General features: G+C 43.9%; 1 long non-coding RNA gene across 1 annotated transcript in view; it reads left to right on the plus strand.

The window, feature by feature from the left end:
* Positions 1 to 21,497, plus strand: part of LOC120522247 — a 28,794-nt gene extending 7,297 nt beyond the window's left edge. The window contains exons 2-5 of the long non-coding RNA XR_005632328.1: positions 8,774 to 8,918; positions 9,117 to 9,187; positions 18,223 to 18,342; positions 21,404 to 21,497. This is a non-coding gene — a long non-coding RNA (uncharacterized LOC120522247). The remainder of the gene's footprint in view (positions 1 to 8,773; positions 8,919 to 9,116; positions 9,188 to 18,222; positions 18,343 to 21,403) is intronic.
* Positions 21,498 to 23,157: the final 1,660 nt, after the last annotated feature.

Raw genomic sequence — 23,157 nt, forward strand, 5'->3', positions numbered from 1 at the left:
GGGCGACCTGCACCGCGAGGTCGTGGACACGAGAGAGAGCATCTGCATTGGCTTGCAAGGAACCTCTACGATAAATGACACTAAAACGATAAGGTTGTAACTCCAAGAACCACCTAGTGATGCGCGGGTTCGACTCACGATGAAGGGACATCCACTGCAGAGCTGCATGATCCGTCACCAGAGTAAACTCGCGTCCCAATAGGTAGTACCTTAAAGATGTGATAGCCCATTTGATCGCCAAGGTTTCTCGCTCCATGGCAGCATACTTGGTCTCCCGTTCCAACAATTTCCGGCTAAGGTACATAACGGGGTATTCAGCACCATCGACGGTCTGGAGAATAAAAGGAATAGAAAAATCAGGAGACTTTAATACAGGTCCTGACGTAAGGGCCAACTTTAAGTCACAGAATGCTTTGTCAACCGAATCATCCAATACCACTTTTAAAGGCGCACTTTTCTTTGTTAGATTAGATAAGGGCGAAGCAATTTCAGAGAAATGCAGTACAAAACGGCGATAGTAACCCACCAACCCTAAAAATGCCTATACCTGCCGCTTATTCATCGGACGGGGCCAATTCATGATGGCATCAATTTTATTACATTGCGGTTTAACAATACCCCCATCCACCACGTAGCCTAAATATTTGGCTTCTCTTAAACCGAAGAAACATTTCTTCGGATTAATACGAAGCCCTGCTGATGCTAGTGTGGAGAGCACTGTTTTAACCTGCGATACATGATCCTTCCATGTCCTGGAATAAATGACAACATCATCCAAGTAGGCGGCACTATAGGAGCTGTGTGGCCGTAATAGTGTGTCTACCAGACGTTGAAAAGTAGCTGGTGCCCCGTGCAAACCAAAAGGAAGGACCCTGTATTGCCAATGTCCACTGGGTGTACTAAAAGCGTTATTTTCTTTAGCGGAGTCCGTTCCCTAACCGATCAAGTAAATCATCCACTCACGGCATGGGATACGCATCGAATTTAGAGACCTGATTAAGTCATTGCAGAACCTCCACAAACCATCAGGTTTAGAAACTAAGACAATTGAACTAGACCAAGGCTATAAATTTCTTCAATAACCCCTATCCAGCATTCGTCTATTTTCCAACTCCACTTCCTTTTTCTTTGCCTCCGGGAGCCTGTAAGGTCTCTCTCTGACAATCACTCCAGGGTCCGTAATGATGTCATGAACAATCAACGCTGTACGTCTAGGTATCTCATCCACAACTTTAGGGAAAGACAAGATAGCCCATTCGAGATCTTGTCTTTGCTCAGGTGTCAAATCAGGACCAAAATTAAGATGGGCACATGACGTGAAAAGGCTGTCCGGAGGAGGGATCAATGTCCCTATCCTTCCACGGTTTCAGCAGATTAATGTGATATACTCGTTCACTCTGTCGACGATTAGGTTGTTTAACCAAATATTCCATGAGTCCCTTTCTTTCTTTTATTTCATATGGGCCTTGCCAATGTGCTAACAATTTTGAATGGGAGGTTGGGACGAGCACCATTACACGATCACCCGGGACGAACTCCCGAATGGTGGTGTTTCTATTATAATAGCGAGACTGTGCTGCTTGTGCTTTTTCCATTGTCTTTTAGAATTGGTCTAATTTTCTCAAGTCTATCGCGTAATTGCGCGATATATTCAAGAATATTTGAAGTAGGGAGGACCTCCTTCTTTTAACATATCCAAAAGCCCTCTGGGTTGTCTCCCATACAATAATTTAAAAGGAGAGAAACCTGTAGAGGCCTGTGGGACTTCCCGGTAAGCAAACAAAACCAGGGGAAGTAACTGATCCCAGTTTCTTCCATCCTCAGTAACTACCTTACGTAACATCTGTTTTAAGGTTTGATTAAAACATTCTACCAGCCCGTCAGTTTGGGGATGATAGACTGACGTTTTCAGATGTTTTATACGGAGTAATTTAGCAATTTCCCTGAACGTCTCCGACGTGAAAGGAGTCCCTTGGTCTGTTAAAACCTCTTTGGGGATCCCAACACGAGCGAATATCCCTACTAACTCCTGTGCGATGTTTTTAGTATTAGCTGAGCGCAATGGAACAGCTTCTGGAAAGCGAGTGGCATAATCAACTAATACCAAAATATATTTAAATCCTTTTAACGAGGGTTCCAAGGGTCCTACGAGATAGATTCCGACTCTTTCAAATGGAATATCAATAAGGGGAAGAGGACCTCGAGTCCTTCTTGGAATCTGGCGAAGTTGACACTCCGGACAAGAAGCGCAAAATCGTCGGACCTCTTCATTTATTCCCGGCCAATAAAATCGGAGTTTTATCCTCTCTAAAGTTTTTTCGGAGCCTAAATGGGCTCCTAGAAGGTGAGCATGTGCTAACTCACACACTTTTCGCCGAAAAGTGCGTGGGATTAACAACGATGCTCGCACTTCACCCCCGTGATCTGCCACTCTATATAATAATTAATTTTTAATAACAAAGAACGGCGTCGGTGGCATGGGATCCAAAGTTGTATAACCCTTGGTGGATACAATAGCATTCCTGGCAAATTTTAAGGAATCATTGTTCCACTGTTCTCTTTTAAATGACAAAGGTGTTAAAAGGAATTGGGAAGTTAAAGTTTGCATTGGGTCTTACGTGACCTCAAGGGGAGGGGCTTCTGCCTCCACGTCCTCCACGTTAACTGTATTAGCTCCCGCAGAGGGCGATGGGACATCAATTTCTTCACATTGGGTGCTATTATCAGCCCGTGCTACTGTGGGACATGGCGTGGAGGCAGTCGGATCAATATTTTCCATTATTAAGCCTACATGTTTCTTCGGTACAGTTACGTTTTTACCGCTGGTAATTTCACTCCAATCTCTACCAAGTATGACTGGGAACGGGGGATCCGGTAATACAGCCATAGCCATGCTCGTCAGGATACTATTTACTGTCACTACACATCTGGCTGTCTTATAATACCGGATATCCCCGTGAATACATTTAAGACTAGTTTTGATCTTAGTCCACTGTTGCGGTAAAACGAAACGGGCAGCAACAATAGAAATGTTGCTCCCGGAATCAAACATAGCCCTTACCTTTCTGCCATTTATAATAACTGCACCTGTATAAGGAAGAGACAAAGGGTTATTCACTATGGCACAATACCTTTCTCCCTTCACCAACGAACAATCAATGGGCTCTTATGTACAGTTAGGGGACAGATGTCCAATCTCGCCACACTTGAAACAGCGGGGGGGATTAGCTGGTTTATCCCTTCTACGGACGGCAGGTTCGGGAGCTTGTTGGGAGGGCTCAGAAGCTGCCCCTCATGTCTGTTGGGTTCGGCAAGAGAACCGTTCTGATCGCCACAACCCCTTATCTCGCAATGTTTTACTCACCTTTAGGCTCTTTGACTGCCTCCTAATCGCCCATGTGTGACAAGTGTTAAATGCAGTGTCTGCCTTATTAGTCCATACCACAGTATTCGGGGCCCTGTTCCTTGTTAAGTCAGTCAAGAGCGCCTCTCTCACAGAAAATGAGGGAACAAACCGGCGGTAGTAACCCGCTAAGCCGAGAAAGGCTTTGACTTGCCGCTTGGTCATCAGACCGGGCCATTTCAAAATGGTATTTTTTTTTGGAGCACTGTTTTGGAGAGTCCCTACAGGTCCTGAGAAATCTCCCTTTTGACACGCTTGATGATTATGAGTGCCTTAGGCAGCAGATCTTCCTCCATACAGCCATGATCCCCATGGCCTCAGGATGGCAGTTTCATCTGTGGCGCATTGACCCAGATCGCCATATTTGGAGACAGGTTCAGGACTTAGTGGACTAGATTCAAATCTGGTTTCACTGGGACACCTTCGAGAGCATTGTGGAGAAGCTCGCTATTAATGCAGTCCTGTTGGAGGTTAACGAGGACCTTTGTAATGAGATGCTCCACAACAACATTCACTTGTTGCTCAACCTGACCCAAGGGCTAGAGGGTGCCCAAGCCACCTGGAAGGCCCCGACTTCAACCCAACTTGAACAACCCCACCAGATAGCCTTATCATAGCCTCCACCTCCAAACCGGGCTTGCCTCTCCTCAGGATAGCATCTGCTGTGACTCCTTCTTGTCCTGCCCAGGCTGTTTGGGACGGCAGTGCCACAGGTGGAAGACACTATTATAGGAACTCCAAAGTGCAGACTGAGCACAGATATTTTCATTGTGATCAACTGGGATATCTCGCTCAGGACTGTCACCTCTCACCTGCACAGTCCATGGACTTCAGTCTCCCCCAGGATTTTAGAGAAAGACAATTTTAAAGTCACTATTAAGTTGTCCAGATGCAATATTCTGGTGGTTGTGGGCCACAATGGGCTGACAGAAGCTGAGACTTTGCATTTCCATAATCTCATATCGTGGGTGCATCTTACTATATGGAGAGTTCAGGTGTGAACTTTAAAATACCACACTTATTAGTTAATGGTGGATTCTTGCATCAGGTGATTTCTGATTGGTTGGAGGAAGAGAGGATTGAGTAGTTGGTGGGGTCAAACAAGCAGAAAGTGACAGTTTTAAAAAGAGGTCACACCCTCGTCTTGGGGGTCATCGGTGAAGATGAGGGAATGCATTCAAACTGCTTTTATTGGCTGAATATGGGCCGAGATGTATTGCTGTTTTGCAGGGCGTGTCCTGACTTTCAGGTTGTTTCCGCTCATAGACCCTCTAGGGCTCCCCTCTCACCAATGCCTATTTTGGATGTCCCCTTTGAGAGAGGTGGGATAGATATTGTGGCCACCTCCCAAACAGTACTAATGGTTTTCAGTATTTCCTCGTGTTGGTCGATCATGCAATAGTTCAGGACCTGTAAGGTGGGCAGACTGGCAGCAATGATAATGTTGGCAGACCTGACTATTCTCTGTAGTCTGCTTAGTCACTGATCCAAATCACAGTTATGGATGAGCTGAGATCAGACTCAATGACTGCTGTGTAGAACTGAATCAGCAGCTCCTTTGGAAGGTTGAACATCCTCAACTGTCGCAGGAAGTGCATGCGGCGGGAGATTATGGATTTCAAAAATGGGAAGGTTTCCACAACTTCCACATGTAGTCTTAAGTGTGGAGAGGGGGGATAATATTGTGGGACCTCTCCTAAAGCCCACTGTCATCTCCTCAGTTTTGAGAGTGCTCAGCTCCAGATTGTTCAGCTCAGTTGATTAAGTTGCCCTGTGGGATAATCTGAGACTTTGCAATATTCCCCCATAGTGGCTGGACATCACGGCTGGCCTGTAGACTGGTACTGTGAGTGCTATGCATAGTAGAGGCAGACCCATCTGAAATTTTCCCAGTTGATTCTGGGGTTTGTCAGGGGTGTGATCTGCTCCTGCTCTCTTCAATGCTTGTATGGACTGGGTGTTGGGGAAGGTCATGGGATCCAGCGGCTTTGGGGCATCTGTTGGTGAAGAGAGATTCACTGATCTCAGTTTTGCTGACGATGCTGTGATCTTAGTGGATTCAATGGAGGATCAGATCGGGGCTTGTGAGTGTCCTGGTCAAAACCAAGAGCCAGGCCTTTAATGACCTCTCGGGCACAGCCATCAGCAGTGAGTCTGTCTGCGGAGAGAGTGTCGACCTCGTCGAGAGGTTTACTTACCTCGGCAGTGACATTCATGTCTCTGGTGACTCTTCCTATGAAGTCAGTAGATGGATTGGGAGAGCATGGGAGTCTTGATGTAGCTTTAAAAGGATGTGTGGCGCTCCTGATATCTATGCAAAAGGACGAAGGCCCAAGTCTTCAGAGTCCTGGTGCTCTCTGTTTTTGCTATATGGGGTTGAGACATGGCCGCTATCCAGATACGAAGACTTGACTTCTTCAGTACTCTGTCTCATCTTAGAATCGTTGGGTACCGCTGGTTTAAATTTATGTCAAATGACTGGATGCTCACTGAGTCCCGAATGTGGTGCATTACCTGCATTGTGAGGGAGTGTCAGTTACAGCACTACGGCCCAAGAGTGGTCCAGCTGGCAGGACCTGAACAGTTTGACCAGGCCAAGGGAACGCCCAAGTAAAACCTGGCTGAGGCAGATACTGTAGATGGTCATTTCTGGAGGGTGGGACTGGACTGCGTGTCTGCCTGGGGGTTCCCAACCAGGATCCCAAGATGTTTCGTTGTGTGGTGGGTGCGGCAACGTGCTGTACCAGTGCATGCTAACCAACCTGACCTGACCTGACGTGAAGAAGTCTCTGCAGTATGCTCCATATTAAAGATAACATTTCAAGGGTCAAGGTCACGTTTAAACAAGAAAACAACATTTACCTACAGAATGACATCCAATAACAGAAATAAAAGAGCTTTAAAAAGACCAAGAGACAAGACTGGCAAAAACTTAGACAGAAACTCTAAAAGTAGCACATCATGTGGAAACAGATTCTTGGTTGACTACATCTAGCAGTTTGATGGCATGTTTCTACCTAAAATGATTACAGGATACTGATGAAGTACTTGTGAACGCTGGCCCCGGCACAGACAGACTGGAGCCCGCTGCGCTCCGGCGATGTCAGATCCTCCTCCGCACCCGGGGAAAGCCATTCCGCTGTCCGGCGGCGGTTTCTGGGGCGAAACGCTCCCGAGGGGTTGTGCACGGGCCGCTCTCGCGGCCAGTGTGGGGTCCGCTGCTGCGCCGGGCCGTTCACAGACTTTTTTGTTTTGATGCAGGTCCCCGCCTTGCACCTGGCAGAGCATCCTGCCGGCTACGCCACTGTTAACGCTGGCCCCGGCACAGACAGACGAACAACATATTTTGCACCCACACACTGTTTATTCACTATATGCAATTATATAAAAGTTACGTGCACTCACAACCCCAGTGCTGCTGGCACTGAATCCCCCAAAGTCCTGGGCCCACAGTTACTGTGCCTTGCTTCCTGGCCGCCTCCTGTCCTCTTTCAAGCTCCGTCACCACTGCCTCCCGACGTCCACTGCTGACTGGAGGGAGGCGGCCCCTTTTATGGGGAGCCGGATGGGCTCCAGCTGCTTCCTGGCACTTAACGGCGGCCACACCCCTGTGTGGCGAAAGTGCCGGCCGTGCATCCGGAAGCCGTCCGTGTCTCCCCGGTCGTCTTCCCCCCGGCACTTCCTGGTGTGGCTCCTGGGATAAATAGGCACTGGGGCGCCGCCTGGCGGTGGCCACGGGTCCCTACAGGGCTGGGTTTCCAAGCCCTGTACCCGAGGCCCCCTGCATAACCAGGATGGACGCCCCCACTCGGTCTGGAGGAGGCACTCGCCCTCCTCTGGTCCTCCTAGGCGTCCCGGCCAGACTCCATCCCCGGCCGAGGGCCGCACGGGATGAACCGGCATCGGGGCGCCGCCTGGCGGTGACCACGGGCCCCTACAGGGCTGGGCTTCCAAGCCCTGTACCCGAGGCCCCCTGCATAACCAGGACGGACGCCCCCACGCGGTCTGGAGGAGGCACAAGCCCTCCTCACGTTCTCCTGGGCATCCTGGCCGGGCTCCAGCCCCGGCCGGGGACCACACACTCTACACTTCTGATAATGTTTTATTATGTTTAATATTCCTTATTAAAAGATATATGGCACTGAAAAGAGGAACTCCTACAGCAGTCTGTGTGGGCCTGCGAGGCGCCTGTCCTGCCTGATTTACAGACGGTAGGCTCTGCGAGTAATGGCTGTCTGTCATCAGTGGAGATGATTTCCAGTTTCTTCACCACCATTCTCTGACACACACACTCACACTTATCAAATCCTCCACCTCAGCTCCAATCACTTCAGGTGAATGTCTGCTGACCTGCTGGAGCTTTTTGAAAATTTGGTTTGTCGGATCACTAAGACAAGACAAAGAAGATGAAAGTGAGGACTGACCAGATCAGATGGCAATAAAAGGACAACATGAGGTTCTTGACCACTTTAAATAGTCTGAGATTTTAGAGGAGAAATAAGCGCTGACTTCATTTAGAGAAGATGCTTTTTATATTTGAGTGTCAATGAAGATTGTTATCTAGCTGAGTTCCTAAGTAATTCTATTCAGTGACCATTTCTACCTCCTGCCTCAGAACAAGGAGGGGTGAACATGAAGATTTCCACCTCTTAAAGACAAATCTCATTGTTTTTCTTGTCCTTTTTCTCTTTTTCTAAAGTACATTTTTGAATGACTTCTTTACTTTGCTGGAGTAATAACTTTTTTACATCACTGTACTTTTACTTGAGTGCCAATTTGGACTACTATATCCATCTCTGAAAGTAACAATAAAACAAGGAGGAGAAATAAATAAAACCTGAAAACAGCAATAAAGTAGTAAAATGTCGCAAACACAACCCTGTGAGCTTTAATGTTGAGACTAAAACTGTTCTTGTGCTGATTGCCAGACCATAATGATGAGCAAAGTTTGTGTCCACCATGGCTGGAGTCTTCAGTACGCCACTGGTTTAATTTCACTGTCTTCTGGAATCTCTGTCTTGTTAGACTCATTCACTCTGTGAAGATCTTACAATCCTAGCAATGGCCATTGAGATCTGAAAAGCAGAATAAGAAGAAAGATCTTCAGAAGTAGAAATTTAAAAGAACTGAATGTGACTTTGAAACAAACACATCCAGTTCACGGTAACAGAACACACACCATACTTGTCCAGTTCAGAATAATTACACAATGGAGACCCGGGTTCGCTTCCCGGGTCCTCCCTGTTAATGGATGGTTGGATGTTCTGACGTAAGAACTTTGATTTGTTTCTTTTGCTCATCCTAAGCCATTTCATCTGCTTGCTCTTCCGTTACAAATTAGATCTGATTTGAAATTCCTTTCCCCCCAAGCAGACCCCACGTCTGTCATTTAAACTGGTCACCTGATATGTGATATAAGGAGCTGGACCAGGACAAACATCTCAGTGTCAGCACCACCATGAGACTCGCCGCCTTGCTGCTCCTGCTGTGCCTGTGCTCTGCTGCGATGGCTTTGGTGAGTTTGGAGAGATGACATCTGTACAGTCGACATCTTTAACATTTAGGAAAGTGCACAGGATAAACGAGAATTCTGAAGGTTTCCTGCGGTTAAATTCTATTTAGTTTTAAACAGATTTGTTTTCCAACAGCAGTGATCGCTGATTCATTTTATGATTACTAAAGTTGCTCTTTACTTTACATCTTCATTTTTCAGCCATCTCAATCTCCAACCAAGCCAGCAATCAAGTTATCTACTTTGGGAAAGGAGCATCCAAAACCTAAGCGGTAAGTAGAAGTGATATCTGCTGTGGAAAAATTAAAGTCAGTGCCATCTGTGATCCATCAGTCGTGTGGGATACTAAAATAGGATTCACCCAATCAATTCCATCTCATTCATCTCTCAGACAATTTAAACCAAACTTGTCATGTCATGGACGTCACCTTGTGTTGTATTTTCACAAATGTGAACCATCAGATCAGAGGTGGCAGAACTACAGAAAGTCTTTACTTAAATGACAGTACAGAAACCCACTGGAAAAAACACTGGGCACAAGTTGGAGTGCCAATCAGTAAAACGGACTTAAGTTAAAGTAGAAAAGCACACATTGTGGCATTCGGTTAAAGAGTTCATTCTTATAATTCCTTTCAGCTGCAAGTGCAGTACACATTTTGATGTGTAATCTAAAGTTCCTTAAATTTTGCGTCATATAATTTAAATATTTTCAGGTTGGGCAAAGAAAAATTACAAGGCAGGGTAGTTCTACTCACTAATCATGGAGCTAAGGGGGCATGGCATGTTGATTATGATATGCAAGAAAGAATACAATAGAATACACCCCCCAGGCTTGACTCTCTGAGAAGACAAGAAAAAACTCCCAAAAAAACCTTTGTAAGGAAAAATGGAAGAAACCTTGGAAAAGGCAGTTCAAAGAGAGGCCCCTTTCCAGGTAGGTTGGGCGTGCAGTGGGTGTCAAAAAAAGGTGGTCAATACAATACAATACACAGAACAGAACAAATCCTCAATACAGCATTAAAATAAAAATTTTAGAAGTACGGAGCAGAATTTAACTGTAGATGATATCACATAATAAGATTTGGATACCTGGTCCTGGAGACCTCATCCATCAAGCTGCCTCCCCATTTGGCCATTCCACAGCTGAAACAGTTCTGGGCCAGCCAATCTGATAAAAAGATCCCTCTTTCCCATGATTCCTGTGACCCTCCATCAGAGATGACTTTACCATAGGCAGGCAAAACAACTTGGCAGGTGGGCAGTGGCACCAAGTGCCACATTTGAGTACCAAGAAGAGAAACAGAATAGATGAGGGTTAGTAACAAATTCTAACTATCATGTTACTTCCATTTTACCGCTAATGTTTAACAACAGAGATGCAGTCTGCACAGTTAATCAGCAGCTCTTGTCAGGGTGTGTTAAACTGAAGTAGTGAGTCTTCAGCCGGGATTTGAAAGCTGAGACCGAAGGGGCATCTCTTATAGCAGCAGGCAGACCACTCCACAGTTTAGGGCCCCTGTAACTAAAAGCTCGACCTCCCACTGTTATTTTATTAATCCTTGGAATCATAAGCAGACCGGCATCTTGAAATGTTAATGTGCGCTCAGGTTTGTAAGTCATGATAAGTTCAGACAAGTAAGCCAGACCTCAGCCATTTAATGCTTTATATGTTAAAATGAGGATTTTGAAATCTGCCCTAAACTTAACCGGGAGCCAGTGTAAGGATTTAAGAACTGGAGTTATGTGTTCGTATTTTCTTGTTCTTGGAATAATTCTTGCAGCAGAGTTAAATGATGACAAAATATTGTTGTGATTAGCGTCATTCCCTCCAATAATTAACACCTCTGTTTTATCGGTATTTAAAGTCATGTAGTTCTCATCCATCCACTCCTTTAATTCACTAACACAAGTAATTAAAGACAACATCAGAGAAACTTCTTTTGGTCTAAAAGAAAGGTAGAACTGGGTGTCATCTGCATACGAGTGAATGTTATCATGATGTTTTCTAATGATAGATCTAAGTGGAAGCATGTCAAGTGAAAACAGTAAAGGTCCCAGTACTGAGCCCTGCAGGACACCATATTGAACTTCTGTGTATAATGATGGAGTCCTGCCAGCACATTTCTGTACGTATTGGAATCAATGTGATAAATAAGAACTAAACCAAGAGAGTACAGTGCCTGTGAGCCCAACATCATTTTCTGGCCTGTGCAGTAAAATCAAATGGTCAATGGTGTAAAATGCTGCGCTTAAGTCTAACAACATAATTACAGTGAAGTGTCCTTCATCAGAGGATATCAGAATGTCGTTTACAACCTGCATTAGTGCTGTTTCTGTACTATGACCAGGGCGGAAATCAGACTGGAATTTCTCAAATAAATTGTGATATGTAAGGTGTGACTGAAGCTGATTGGTGATTACTTTTTCTAGTATTTTAGAGAGAAAGGGTAAATTTGAAATAAGCCTATAATTATTTAGTATGTGTGGGTCTAGGTCTCACTTTTAAGTAATGATTTAATGACTGACACTTAGTGCATCAGGTACTGTGCCATGCAATAATGAACTACAGATGATGTTTAGAATAGGTGCTGCAAGAACATCCATTGCACTTTTTATGAGTTTTGTTGGCACTGGATCAGGGAACAAGTAGTGGGTTTCATTTTAGAAATTAAAGTCAAGACTTCCTGGTCTATTACAGGATTAAAATTACTAAAGTGCTGAATGCAATATGAGACAGGGTCTGCTAAGCTAGGGTGTGGTTTGCACTGTGATGCTGAGATTTGGGATCTTTTATTTTTAATTTTCTCATGAAACATGTTCATAAAGTCTGTACTGATAATGTCTGTTGGTATTTTGCTCTATAGATCTGAATTCCCATTTGTTAAATTAGCCACTGTTATAAACAGTACCTGAGGATTATTATTATTGTCACCTATTATTTTACAATAGTAGTCCGAGTGAGCTTTAAAGAGAACTTTTTTTATATTATATTATATTATATTATATTATATTATATTATATTATATTATATATATTTTTATTTTTTTAACCCTCTCTGTCCATGAAATTTAAATGACCGGCAGCTTTGTTGTTGTCCATCTGCGCTCCAGTGTTCGACACTCTAATTTAAGAGCTCGAGTGTTTTCATTAAACCAGGGTGACTTTCTATGTGCTTTGATAATTTTTGTTTTAAGGGGAGCCACTGCGTCCAGAGCATCTCTCAAAGTTGTATTATAATGTGATGTTAGTTGATCTAAATTGTTTTCCATGTTTACATTTGATGTTAAATGGTTTTCTACAATTACACTTGACTTATTCAAAGTATAAATTTTAAAGCAGAATTACAATTTAGATGTCGCACTGTCTTTGTTTTAATCTGTGAGTGTATTGTGTTGTGAGGTGAAGTCCGTGGCTCATTGCCTTTTAAAATAAATAATCACTGCACTTGTGGCTTAAGGAAGGGGCATAGTGGTGTGGCTGGAGCAGTTCCCTGGCACAATGTGGTGCAGATGGTCTGACCAAGACGGGAGTTGGGGGATGAAGTTTGTGGCTGCTGAGACTCTGCCGATAGATATAGGTGAGCTGGGAAGACGAAGAAGGAGGTGGGCTGAGAACTGAAGGAGCCAGTGAGAGCATTTTTAACCTCAGTTTTTTTATGGATTTATTTATTGTGTTTTTATTCCCCACTATCCACTTGCTTTTATGGATTATTTATTTATGGACTGTGACAAAAAGGAGCTATATGAGCGCCAACCCAATACAGACAGACACGGGAAGCACAATGATAAAACAAATAAATGTTTAATTTATATTTCTTTGGCTGTGGGCAACGCCTTCATCGTTCCCACGGGCACAACCTCACACAATACTTTTTGTTCCTTATTCTTCCTCCACTACTTCTCCATAAGCTTCATCCTCCTTCTTCCAACTCTGGCCTCCAGAGTAGTGGCTGCTGGCTACTTTTATAATACGCCCTAAGTGCTCCAGGTGCTTGATGACTTCATTTCTGGCAGCACGTCTGGGTGTGGTGGAAGGACTACCCATAAGGGCTCAGCAACTCCAGCTGCAGTACCTCCTGGCGACACCTGCAGATCCCAAGGGGGCTGCACCAAACTTCAACTACCTTGAAGCCCTGCGGGAGTCGGACACTCCACTGCAACCCAGGGGGTTGCCACCTAGCGTCCTGGGGGACGTAATGTACTGGCCACGCTTGCTCCCCTGGTCCTCTCAGCATGGAGGCATCCCGGCTGGGCAAGGTTTTTGAAGCACTACACTGGGGACAATGTGTTTGGTTTTGTTTTGATTCTTTGTAATAAAAGAATGGAACACTTTTTACACCATCCCCTTGCTCCATCGGTGATTTGTCCCCATCAGTCAGCTTATTCGGTCATAACTATCGATGGTGTTGGGTTCGAGAAGTTCCCAAATGTGAAGAGAGAACATCGAGCTGACCTTGAACATTACATATTGGTAAGGGCAGAACCAAATCAAATGTAATTAAGTAGTGGTTGAAAATAACTTTGAACATTGAATGGAGTAATACTTAAATTTTGAATTTCTACTTGCAAAGTTATAATTAAATCTAATGCTTGGTTATGTTTATGAGTTGAAACTTGATAATCTCACAAAATCCTACTGAATTTAACAACTAAATAGAACATTTGCTAAAAGTGTCAGTTTCCATATCAAAGTGTACATTAAAATCCCCCATCAGTACTACGTGATCATAATTTATAGCCAAATCAGGTAAAAGGTTGCCAAATTCAGTCATGAACAATGAATATGGCCCTGGTGGTCTGTAGACTAGCACTACAATTATGTTGGAATCTGTTTTAATATTTTAAATTAATGCCTCACAGGGCGTGAAGTTTTAGAAGTGATTTGCATTTTGTCCCAATGAATTATTCCAAGGCCTCCTCCTCGACCATAATCTCTAGATTTATGAAGGAACGAGTATGCGTCTGGTGATGCCTCAGCTAGGGGAACAGTGACAGATTTACTAAGCCAGGTTTCAGTGAGAAGACACGGATCAGAGTTTGTACTTAATATCATTTACCAAAACAGCTTTACTGCCAAGAGAGCAAATGTTCAATAAGCAGCATTTAAAACTGCATTGTTCTTGCTGAACTGGTGATATATTTTTTGTTTTAATTTGAACTAAATTTCTATTACAGGCGCCCCTGGTGGAGGGTCTGATTTAATCCCTTGGTCTAATTATACCCCTTATTTTTTGGTTATCAAGTAATTTAAGATCTGCATCTTGACTAAACTTACTGGATACCCCACAACAGGGATTATGGGTATCAGCTTCAGGATAGTGACAGGTGTGATAAACAACAGCCTGTGATTTAAGATCACATGACTGCGGCCTGAATTGCACTCTGATCAGTCAGCCAGGCCATATTTTGAGGTAATACAAAAGAACCCCTCCAGTTAGGATGAAGACCATCTCTCTTGAACAATCCAGGCCTTTCCCAAAAATCATCCCAGTTGTTCACAAAGGCTATGCTTTTATTTGCACACCTGGTTTCTAACCAGCATTGAAGGGAACTCAATCTGCTATAAATCACATCTTGATAAGGTGTCAGATACAATTAAATTCTGACATTCTTACCGTACACCAATCATGTGACAATAAAGACCCTTTACACTCAACCAAAGACTAGAAACACTTGGGGTCTGCTGACACGCCATACAGTTCCTCTCTGGGCTCATGGGGTGACTGGTCCTCTTCATCTCCAGTAGAATTCTTCTTTCTCCTCCTTCCACAAACACTCAGGTCTCTCATCCTCCCTGTCATGTGAGCTCCTGACACTCCTCCTGTCTATCTATCTATCAATAAGCACTAAACACAATGAAGCTCAGCCAACACCACACAAACAGTAAACCTTATCCGCTTCTTCCTCCTCCAGCTGAGTGTTGCCAACAGGGTTTCATGGGAAGTGCAGCTTTGTCAGGGTCAGAGTCGGGAGGCGGTGGGCTCCTTTAATACTGGACCCAGCACAGCTTCTCATGACCAGCATGACTTGTGGGGAGTTCTTCTGAGTTGTTTGGGACCCTTGGTGGTCCTCCACTGTCAGTGCGGCCTTATGGCACTCGGGCACTTCCCATGAACCCCTGGCACCTTCCACTTTATCCTGAAGTCATGTTGTTGTCCAGCGGGATGCCTGCCTGTCCTCTGTGTCACTCACACCTAGCAGGTTGTCTCACTTTTGAAATCACATAGTTTTTAATTTATTTCTTTATTTTCAATTTAGTATTGTGTTGTGCGTAAACATCGCCATGTCACGTACAGCAATACTGCCAATCGTGTAACGCACATTGCACAACATTTTCTTTGTCATTGTTCTGTGTATATAAAACATTGAAGTGCACTTGATTTACAGTCAGAGTTTTTAATCAAATTTATTTAAAATCTTTCATTTTTGCTCAGCAGTAGAGGAAGCTAAAAGGCACTTCATTGAACAAAGTGGTGTTAGTTGTGACTTTTCTGCTCTGTTTACTTGAATTTGCGTGTTTAGATTTTTATTACCAGTTTTTGACCCAAGCCCGACTCTTTAGTGTTCTTTTTCTGTTTGTTCCTTTATTTTTTAGATTGTGACTGTATTAACAGCCATATTTATAATTAATTTCATTATATAAATCATTTTAGAGTAATGTTTCTATTATTTTCATCCAAATGTTCTTCATCTCCTAAAGACATGAATTCTTTTTATCTAATCTTGATCCACTTCAAATCACAAAGCTAGCAGATTCTTCACTTGATACCCCAATTCCTCCACAATAGTCACATTTAGCCCACCCTGCCATGAATAAGAGCAAACATCCTGAACGTGACGGAATTCTGTCTAAACATTGAGGAGCATTTTGAGAGTAGACATCCAGCGGTGAACTTCAGATGCTTCACTCGTCCACTGCCAGCTCTCACCACCATCTGGCCTGAACATGAGGTCACTTTACTGCTGACACATGGCAGGGGTCTTACATCGTGATGATTGTTGTCCTGGCCCAACTGAGTCAGCAGGTAGACCTCTTCTCTTCTCTATAAGTCGTTTCATTATTGTTAAAAATGAGTCTTGAGTGGCCAAGTAACAATGAGATTTAATGATGAAGTGAGCCTTGTGTGCCCACACAGTCATAAGAGGGGCTCAGCACACCAGCCTGTGGAGTGCCAGTACTGGGGGTCAGCTTGGAGGATGTGACGCTGCCATTCACACATGCTGAGGTCTGTTGGTTAGGAAGTCCAAAACACAACAGCAGTGGCACTGAGTCCTAAATTGAGGAGTTTGGTCATCAGGTCTGCCCGTCCAGCAGAATTAAATGCTGAGCTGTGGTCAGTAAACACGACTCTGACAGAACAGCAGGGCTTTGGACTCCAATCCCAATACTGACATATTGTGTCACTTTACCTGCCGGTGCTCCACGTGGAAATATTAAAAAGCAGTAACGGCGTACTGAGTGATAACGTGCAGTGAATACACTTGACTTAACAGTTTTCATCCTCGTACGTTTACCATTCGTTTCCTCAGAGGTTGATGCGCTTGCTTCTTCCTGAGCAGCTCTTCTTTTCTCCACTCTAGCTGCCCGCTTCTTCTCTTATTCTGTCGACATCTTTTCCCATTAAAACTGATCAAGTTAGTTTTTGTGTTGCAATTACTTGGCACGTTTTTCACTTGAGCTGGCACTTAAGTGTTCAATCTGCCTCAAGAATGATTTAAGATATGAAGAAGTAGCAACAGAAGCGTATTATATAAGAAGAAATGGAACAGATTGTATCTTAAATGTTGAAAGTTACCTTGCATAAAGGTGTGAGCCAAACAATAAGTAATAATAATTATCAGGATGTGCCAGCAGGTATGAAGTGCAAAGGAGACAGCATTCACTGTGGAGCTGTTGTGACAATATGCACACTGGAGACGATCAGGACATTCTGGAATGTTCTGCTAATGTGTCTGTTAGAGCACTTCATCACGACTGAAGTGAGACCACCACCCTGGAGTCATACAGAGAATCTTCTTTTTTACACACAGACATAATCATCGATCTCTTGATGCAGACAGGCAGCACAGATTCTCTGAAGGAAACTAAAAAATATGAGTTAGAAGATGGCTTGGGGTCCAAGAAAACAGACTGGATTTGACCCACGGGTACTAAATGATGATCTGGGGGTTCCAGTTACCAGACCCCATCAGGCTTGATAGTATTCTCTTCTGTTATCTTCCCATAAGATCGTTTGGACTTGGACTTTCACCATTTAGTCAACACTAAGTTTAGAGGAGACTTGTGTTCACACTGAGACGACAGAAACGATTGTCAGCATTTGATAAGTGATGTGCGCTCGATGTCCTGATTTGTTCTGATGTGAGGACCCCCTTGATCAGGCCCTCCTCGGGGTCTCCAAGGTGTTTTATTGGCTTCTAACTTTGAACATTTCAGGAGCTGCTTGAACCTTTAAAATGCCTTCCCCTTTGTTTTCTTTATCAGGAGCCCTGGTGGTCTCTTACAAGTAACGATTCTTGTTTCTAGTCGTCTTTCTTTACATCCTCGGTGTCCGTGTTTGTGTTAATATAAACTGTTTCTGTCTCGGCCCGTTTTGTGTCTCTTTGACTTTTTTTCTTTTTTTAAATACGTGTATATACAGTATACAGTACAGTGGTCCGGAGCAGAGGGGGTCTCAGAGCAGGTCTTGAGCTTTGAAGGGGTTAATAAGTTTGGATTTAATGGCTGTTTTGGTGTTCAATCCACTGTTATGAGGTTGGTGTTTTGTTATATTTGAATTTATCACATTGCTGTCTTTAACTTTAAAATAATAAAAAGTTAATCATGCAAAAAAAAAAATCAAATTTTTCCAGTTGAAAGTTCAGTGCCATCACCAAGTCTTTAACATACTTATTGAGCATTAGAGGACCGCTGGATAGCTGAAGTCCATAAAGTGTGTGTGTGTGGACAGCCGTGGTGTTGAGGGCACTGAAATAGACAGCCTGAGCCTCCATACTGTGATGGGCACAGCAAGAGGGTAAGTGGGGTCTGATGGAAGGAGGCTTTAATGGCAGCCTGCCCCCTAAATGGTGTTTACACGCAGAGGAGCCTTTAGCACGAGGTGGCAGGACTCTGTGATGGACAATTTTCATTTGGTTTAGATAAGGAGCAGGCTGTGAAATGTGGTGAATTATGTGGTGAGAATAAAAATGTGATTATTTACTGTGCCAGCGATCAGACAACTAGAAATCATCTTCTCAAGGGACAGAGGAGACAGACAGGGATGGAAATGCACTCCTAATTTGTCATCTACGATGAATCTTTACAGGGGATACATGAGAGCAGGAGGATTTAGAGGAGGATTTAGAGGAGGATTTGGAAGAAGAAAAAGACAAGCAGGAGGAGCAGGATTTGGAGTACCATAAGGAGGATGATCTTTCAGGACTTGGTAAACTGGAAATTATACTGTATTTTGCTAAAGAGCAAATGTTTGTCTTAATGGAGGGATGATTTTACAGAACCTCAACAATATATATTAGGGCGGACGGCCGGGTCCCATTCCCGGCTGGGATGCCCCTTTGACACTGGGTCCTGGGGAGCAGCCATGGGATGCACACTACGTCCCTCAGAATACTTGGTGGCAGCCCCCCTGGGTTGAATTGGGGCCATAATTATGGAGCACTGGAGCTCATCCCTGTTGGGCTCCGTGGCCACTGCCAGGGGGAGCTGCCCGGCTTCCTGAGCCCCAATTATCACCTGGAGCACTTCCGGGTGGATGATAAAAGGAGCCTGCGGGCACTACTCAGGGCACCAGAGTCGGGAGGAGGAAGACCAAGCTGCCAGGGAGGAGTGCAGGAAGAAGAATATTTTTGATTTGAGGGACACGGGGAAGACATGAACCCCAGCGGAAGAAAATAAAATCTTTTTTGTTTTATTTTAAACGTGCTTCCATTGTCAGTCTGTGTCGGGTTTGGTGCATATATAGCGCCTTACACAATATATAATACACACACACACACACATTCAATTGCCACTTTATAAGGTACACCTGTTCAACTGCTTGTTAACACAAATATTTAATCAGCCAATCACATGGCAGCATCTCAATGCATTTCAGCCTGTAGACATCCTCAAGACGACCTGCTGAAGTTCAAACTGAGCATCAGAATGATGAAGAAAGGTGACTGAAGTGACTTTGAATCGTGTTCTGGTTGTTGATGCCACACAAGCTGCTCTGAGTATTTCAGAAACTGCTGATCTACTGGGATTGTCACACACAGCCATCTCAAGCGTTTACAGAAAATGGCCGAAAAGGAGATAAATATCCAGTGAGCGGCAGCTCTATGGGCAAAATGTCTTATTGATGCCAGTGTTGAGAGGAGAATGGCCAGACTGATTTGAGCTGATAGAAAGGCAACAGGAACTCAAGTAAGCACTCGTTACAAACGAGTAAAATCAGAACAGAGAACTGATGCTACAATTTGTACGGGTTCACCAAAATTGGATAATAGAAGATTGTAAAAATGTTGTGTGGTCTGATGAGTCTCGATGTCTGCTGTGATATTTGGATGGTAGGATCAGAATTTGGTGTCAACAACATGAAAGTACGGATCCATCCTGCCTTATATCAACGGTTCAGGCTGCTTGTTCTGCTGTAATAGCGTGGATGATATTTTCTTGGCACACTTTGGGCCCCTTAGTACCAACTGAGCATCATTTAAATGCCACAGCCTACCTGAGTCTTGTTGCTGACCATGTCCATCCCTTTATTACCGCAGTGTCCCCATCTTCTGATGTCTCCTTCCAGCAGGATAGTGGGCCATGTCACAAAGCTCAGGTCACCTCAAACTGGTGTCTTGGCCATAACGATGAGCTCACTGGACTCCAATGACCTCCACAGTCGTCAGATCTCAATCCAGTAGAGCACCTTTGGATATGTTAGAAAGGGAGATTTGCATCTTAGATGTGCAGCCGACAAATTCACAGCAACTGCGTGATGCTTTCATGTCAATATGGACCAGAATCCCTGAGGAATGTTTCCAGCACCTTGTTGAATCTACACCATGAAGAATTACATCAGTTCAGAAGACAAAAAGAAGTGAACCCGGTGCTAGCAAGGTGTACCTAATAAAGTGGACAGTCAATGTGTAAGCGTTGTGTGAAATAGATGCTATATGGTGCCCGACCTGACACAGACTTGACACTGAGGCACTGTAAAACTCAACAAAAGACTTTTATTTCTTTCTTCAGCTGGAGGGCATGTCTTCCCGTGAACCCTCCAGCCACAACACAGTCCCAAGCACAGTAACACAAACCACAACCCTTCTCTCTTTCACCACCACTCCTCCACAGCTTTGTCCTCCTTCCACCCGACTCTGGCCCTGAGTGGTGGTCGCTGGCTCCCTTTTATCAGGCACCCGGAAGTGCTCCAGGTGGTTGATTGCCAATATCCGGCTCATTCCGGGTAAGGCGAAACCAGTGCCCAAAAGGTGCAGCACCCCCTGGTGGCGCCAGCAGAACTCCACAGAGCTGCACAGAACTCCAACCCCCATGAAGCCCTGGGGGAGTCCAAGGCACCACTGCAACCCAGGGAGGCTGCCATCTAGCGTCCATGGGGAGATATTGGGCTTTCCCCCTTGTCCCCCTGGCAGATGTGGTGAAGAGGCGTCCTGGCCAGGCATTGGCTCCGGCCATCTGTCACAGTTGTCAGAGAAAGGTTTGTGGAATTGCCCCCTATATTGTACAGAGTACACATCAAAACAAATCAAACTTTCAAGAAATGGCTCCAGAGTAACGTCTGGTTCGCGTCCAAAACAGGGACAACTAAACACAAAAGGAGCTGGGCTTTTATAATAGCCAGGGAGGAAGAGGTGGGGTCCAAAATTGAAACTGGAAGTGACCTCAGTAGGAGGTGTGGTTATGCAAGGGAAGCAGGAAGTACTTTATGTTGGTTTCCCTTCATAGCATCCGTATGAGAAGTAGAAGAAAGTTTAATGCACTTTGAAAAAGCCTGCTCTTGTTTTCCGCCTTCGGTTAAGCCCTTAGCCTGCCTCCCAAGCACACGTGTGTGACAGTGAAAATATAAAAAGACACATCAAAACCTCTGGATTGGATAACAGAGAGCTGCTGCTGTCAATAACAGGGTTCATGGTGCCAGTAACTTGTGTTTCAGCCATGAGAATATTTGAGAATCCCACAGGTGTGACGTGAGGTGACGTGGAGATGGAGTTTCATTATTGAAAACTTGCCTGTACGTTTGTTGTAATATCAATACAAGTCCTCTTTAAATTTAGTCTGACATAAGGTGAGTCCTTGTTCAGGACTGTAATGTTACCCCCACCTGTATTTGACAGCTCCACCAGCTGTTTGATCAGACGCTGCTCAAGGCCTTCACTCTCCTCACTTTCTATTAACTCACGAGGTCACAGGGCATCAAAAAAGTCATCTATGAAAGTTCAAGGTTTCTGATTTCTTGTACTCATTTGACCAGATGTCTCCTTCTCTTGTAGGCCAAAAGGACCAAACCAGACCAATCATTGCCAAGAAAGAAGAAGTCAAAGAATGTCTATTAGTTTAAAATAAAACCAAACACATTGCATCAAACTAGTTGGATCCTTGTCCACTTGTGTGATTTTCCATCTTTGATTGTCTACTTGATTTCTGTTGTCTTTGGTGAACTTCAACAGAGCAGACTTGGTGTTATGAAAAGCTCTGAACCTGACTGGAGGGACTCCATTAGATTATCAATACCAAGGGGAGACAGCAGTTGGGAAAAAATAAACTTTGCATGAATTTAGAGAGGAATCACAATTTAGAGATAAGACAGAAAGAAACTCGGGTCAAGTCCATGTTTGTAAGCCCAGGCTGACCACTGCATGTTTAAAGGATGGAGGGACAGTAGCAATGGCAGGTCAACAATAACATCAAAAGTCTCTCTGAAGAAACGAGCTGGAATGACATCAGGAGGGGAGGATGTGGGCTTCATAGTGGGCACAGTTTGGGCAAGAAAGGGAAGACAAACAGAGTCAGACTGAGTAAAGACTCTGTGCTCATAATTGGCGATTCCATAGTGCGGAATGTTAGAATTCCAAACTTTGTTAAACCAGCAGTTAATGTTAAGTGCCTTGCAGGGGCCAAGATTTCTGGCATAAAGGCGATTGGACCGTGTTGCCGATGAAGTATCTACCTTATTGCTGCATGTCGGCACTAATGATATTTATTTACAGCAATCTGAGGTATTAAAGCGGAACTTCATCTCTCTATGCACCAAAGCTAAAACAAAATGTCGGAATTTAATTGTATCTGGTCCCTTACCAAGATTATATAGAGGGGATGTGATTTATAGCAGATTGCATTCCCTTCACTGCTGCCTAGAAACCTGGTGTGCAAATAAAAGCATAGCATTTGTGAACAATTGGGATGATTTTTGGGAAAGGCCTGGATTTTTCAGAAGAGATGGTCTTCATCCTAACTGGAGGGGATCTTATGTATTATCCCAAAATATGGCAGCAAAACTGCCTGGTTGACTGATTAGAGCACCATCCAGGCCGCAGTCATGTGATCTTAAATCACAGGCTGTTCTTTATCCCACCTGTTATTTTCCTGAAGCTGTTACCCATAATCCCTGTTGTGGGGCATCCAGTAAATTTAGTCTTGATACAAACCATAAATTAATTGATAACCAAAAAATAAGGTGTATAATTAGACCAAGGGATAAAACCAGACACTCCACCAGGGGCATCTGTAATAGAAATTTAATTCAAATTAAAACAAAAATATATCAGCAGTTCAGAAAGAACCATGCAGTTTTAAATGCTGTTTATTGAACATTCGCTCTCTTGGCACTAAAGCTGTTTTGGTAAATGATATATATTAAGTACAAAATCTGATCTGTGTCTTCTTACTGAAACCTGGCTTAGTAAATGTGACACTGTTTCCCTAGCTGAGGCGTCACCAGATGGATACTCGTTCCTTCATAAGTCTAGAGATTCTGGTCGAGGAGGAGGCCTTGGAATAATTCATTGTAACAAAATGCAAATCACTCCTAAAAATTTAGGCAACTTTACATCCTTTGAGGCATTCATTTTAAATATTAAAACAGATTCCAACACAATTATAGTGCTAGTCTACAGACCACCAGGGCCATATTCATTGTTCATGACTGAATTTAGCAACCTTCTGTCTGATTTGGCTATAAATTATGATCACGTAGTTCTGATGGGGATTTTAATGTACACATTGATGTGGAAACTGACACTTTTAG

Source organism: Polypterus senegalus, chromosome 2, assembly GCF_016835505.1.
Source record: "Polypterus senegalus isolate Bchr_013 chromosome 2, ASM1683550v1, whole genome shotgun sequence".
NCBI classification, from domain to species: Eukaryota; Metazoa; Chordata; class Cladistia; order Polypteriformes; family Polypteridae; genus Polypterus; species Polypterus senegalus.